This window comes from Molossus molossus, unplaced genomic scaffold (genome assembly GCF_014108415.1).
Source record: "Molossus molossus isolate mMolMol1 unplaced genomic scaffold, mMolMol1.p scaffold_m16_p_4, whole genome shotgun sequence".
NCBI lineage: Eukaryota > Metazoa > Chordata > Mammalia > Chiroptera > Molossidae > Molossus > Molossus molossus.
The window spans coordinates 33,428,472-33,432,615 of record NW_023425377.1 but is presented as its reverse complement, the minus strand read 5'-3'; the positions used below and the strand labels follow the sequence as shown (position 1 = coordinate 33,432,615).

Below are 4,144 nucleotides of genomic sequence, written 5' to 3'. Positions count from 1 at the left end.
GCCACTGCTCTCACGAGTAAAGTCCATGCTCTTCAGCATGACTCTTCATGGGCTCCCTCGACCTAAACAGCTGGTTCACACTCCGGGATCCAACCACCTACCCTAGCAATCCTCAGCACACTGCAGTTTCTTGGTGTGCTTCTGCACATAGTGTCTCTCATGTCCAGGATGTCTCACCTCCATCTTGTTCACCTAGAAAACTATTCTTCCCTAAAGCCCAGCTCAGCATTAAATCTCACCCCTCCCTTCTACCCCCACACAATACATGATGGAACTAATCCTTCTTCCTCTTCTGTGTCACCATGTGCTTCATACATGTTACTGCATTCACCTATAATGTGCTTTAAGCAACTGTTAATGGGGCTGCATTAGACCCACCAGACCAGTCATCTTAATGTAGGGACTATGCCCTATTAGTCTTTGGATTCCTATCCAATGGGACATTCAGCATAGTGCCTGCTATAGAATAAGGAGCAGCAAATCTTTAGTGAACTGCAAATCAGCTCTCTTATAGGCAAAACCCATCTTGTTGGCCCCTCCATTGCCCCCCTTTTCTTTTCATAGATCACAGGTCTTGTACATCACAGAACATCACTAGAAAGATTGCTGACTTCACCCTCTCATTTTTCAGTGGAAGAAACAGTTCCAGGGAGAAGAAGGGACTTACTCAAGATCACACACAGCCAAGACTGTACTCAGTCTTCTGTTTCTGAGACCAAAGTAGTGGGGAAGAGCTTGTGCTCTGGGTTCAAGCAGAGCTGGGCTTCAATCCAATTTTTTAACTTAATAAAGTTGGGACAAATCTATTTCACTCTCCAGGTGTTACTTTCCTCACCCATATAATGGAGATAGTAAGAGGGTCTACTACATAAAGCTGGTTTTTTGCTCATTATATACATATGCAATGAATATCCAATCGAATGGCTCCTCTGTGCCAAGCAAATGCACGGTGCTGATCACTGGATAGACTGCAGTGAACCAAACTGACACTGTCTCTGCTTTCAAAGCTCATACTCTAGTTGGGAAGACAGCAGTAAACAAGTAGATAAATAGTAACTAAATTACTTAAAGTAATATATGTCCTGAAGGAAATAAACAGGATGAAATGATAGGGAATAATGGAAAGGAGAGAGGGTAGGTCCACTTGGATAAGGGAAGGTTTCTCTGAGACGATAACATTTAAACTGAAACTAGAAGGATTGGAAGGATATAGGTTATGTGAGATAAGTGCTTAGTACAATGCCTGTTGCAGAGTAAGGGCCAAAATTAAGGTTGAATATTATTGATATTTTACTTATACCAGTGGTTTTGAATCTAAGAGCTCACAGTCTCTAAGTAGTGTGTAGTTATTGCAACCTAAGACCTTCTGTATATTTAAAAAAAAAAAATGCAATGCAGCCCTGGTCAGGTAGTTCAGTTGGTTAGAACATCATCCCAATGTGCCAAAATTGTGGGTTCAATCCCCGGTCAGGGTGCATATAAGAATCAACCAATGAATGCAATAAAAAAATTATTTGTAAAGAACATGCAATGCAACTTTTCAATAATAGATGCCACTGGGAGGAATAAAAATACATATTCTCTCTTTTTCACATATCCATTTTAAAGTATAACAGGACACTGTCTAGTATGAAGGCGACTGAATCAAAGTGAAGAAGAGTGGCAAGATATGCTACCATTTTCTCTTTTTTGAAAAAAGATAAATATATAAATATTTGCAGAGCATAGATTACCTTTGAAAAGACAGCAGTAATTAAAACAACAGTTGGCTCTGGAAAGGGCACTGTGTGACTGAGGAATGGGGTACAAGAAGAGTATTTTTCATGGTACTCCCATTTGTACCTTGTGACTTTGTATCACGTTCACAAACTACCTACTAAAATTTTTTAAAGAGGGGATCCTCTAAGTTTTTACTGTTGTTTAATTTTTGTGTGTATCACTTAATTTTTATCATGTATTTTCTCAATACATGATACTTAATGCTACTTAAGCCCTGACCGGTTTGGCTCAGTGGTTGGACCGTCAGCCTGCAGACCAGAGAGTCCCAGGTTCGGTTCCTGCTAAGGGCACGTGGCTTAGTTGCAGTTCGTTCCGGCTCCAGTTGGGGTCATGTGGGTGGCAGCTAGTCGATATGTCTCTCTCACACAGATGTCTCTCTCTCTCTCTTCCCCCCCTACTGGGTCACCTCCTGCATGTCCCCTACTGGGGATTTGGCCCACAACCTGGGCATGTGCCCTGACTGGGAATCCAATCGGCGATCTCTTGGTGTATGGACTGATGCTCAGCCACTGAGCCACACCGGCCAGGCAGGCAGAGACTTCTAAAGGGAAGAAAAATGCCTGTCCAGTCTTCCTTAAGGTGTGATGTGTATGAGGACAAGCTTCCAGAATTAGCTTCAGTCATTTAGTATAGAAGAGCAGGGTATTTGTTTTCTTAGGACAACTTAATTCTATATTGACTTTTTCCTGAGGATAAAAGTAAATTAACATGCTTGTCTTATAAAATAAAGCTTGAGCCTGGCCGGTGTGGCTTAGCAGTTGGGCATCGACTCATGCACCAAGAGGTCACCAGTTCAATTCCGGGTCAGGTCACATGCCCAAGTTGTGGGCCCAATCCCTAGTGGGGGGCATGCAGGAAGTGGCCAATTGATGTTCTCTCTCATCGATGTTTCTATTTCTCTCTCCCTCTCTCTTCCTTTCTCTATAAATCAATAAAGAAAAAAAAAGTAAAAATAAAGCTTGATATTCAAAACCTGCTAATTCTTCATTGTAAATTCAATAATTGATAATAAAAATAATAATAGCTACCACATATCAATGGCCTGCTTTTTTTTTTTTTCCATGCCTCAACAACTTTGCATTTTACAAATTGAAGAGACTTATGGAAGTTTGATAACTTGCCCAAATGACAGAATTGGGCTTCTCATTTAGGTTTGCCCATTGTTGAAAGCTTGCTTTGTATACCCCCATGTCTTTCTGAGTAAGAGGTATCTCTCAGCCTCACTGTCATTGTCATCTGAGAGGTCTCTAATCTCTCCAAATTACTTTCACCAGTGTCACACTGCTTGGAATTTATAACACTAGAAAGCAAGTGATATAAGCATCATTTCATAAAAAGATGAGGAAAATTGAGACATTGAGAGAATTTAAATGACTTTCCCAGGATCACAGAACTACTAATGAGGCCAATTTTTATCACACACTCAAGCTCACACTTTTGGGAGGTTTCTCTCTATTATTTATTTATTTTAATTTGTCTAGCCTTATTGAGGTATAATTGACAAAATTGTAATTTATTTATATATTTTTAAATAAGTTTATTTCAGAACATTTAAGGTGTATGAAGGAGATGCAACTTAACACATTGGCACAAATAGCCCAGGTATAACTCAGCTTCATTTTCATTTCACAAATTGCCTTACACGATTATTTTTATAGTGAAAAGTCATGATTTTGCTAGTGAGTGCCACACATTGAGGATGCCCACTGGGACACTACACAAAATATGAAGTACTTCACAAATATGAGTGTCACCCTGGTGGAGAGGCCATGCTAATCTTGTCTGTATAGTTCCATTTTAGTATATGTGCTGCCGAAGAGAGCACATAATATGTTTGAAGTGTACAAGGTGTGCCCTGGCCAGTTTTCTCAGTGGTTAGAGCATTGGCCCATGCACTGAAGGGTCATGGGTTTGATTCTCAGTCAAGGGCACATAGCTGGGTTGCAAGTTCCATCTCCAGGGTGCATGTAGGAGGCAACCAGTCAATGTCTCTCACACATTGATATTTCTCTCTATGACTCTTGTCTCTCTCTTTCTTTCTCTCCCTCCCTCCCTTCTTTCTACTCTTTCTAAAAATATATCCTAGGGAGAAGATTAACAAAAAATAAAAATATTTGAGACACCAATCAGAAAGAATGTATGCACCCCTGGAAACAGCCCAAGTGTCCATCAGTAGATGAGTGGATAAAAAAGCAATGGTACATGTACACAATGAAATATTATACAGCTGTAAAAAAGAAGGATCTCTTACTCTTTGACACAGCATGGAGGGACCTGAAGAGTGTTATGTTAGGTGAAAACTGACAAACAAAATAGATCCAGAGACTTGGAAGCAGGGAACAGGCTGACAAACCTCAGGGGGAAG

General features: G+C 40.4%; 1 non-coding gene across 1 annotated transcript; it reads right to left on the bottom strand.

Moving 5' to 3' along the window:
- Positions 1 to 3,498: 3,498 nt before the first annotated feature.
- LOC118616601 lies at positions 3,499 to 3,604 on the bottom strand. The gene has a single exon (XR_004956597.1). It is a non-coding gene; the product is annotated as a U6 spliceosomal RNA (small nuclear RNA).
- Between the last annotated feature and the right edge of the window lie 540 nt (positions 3,605 to 4,144).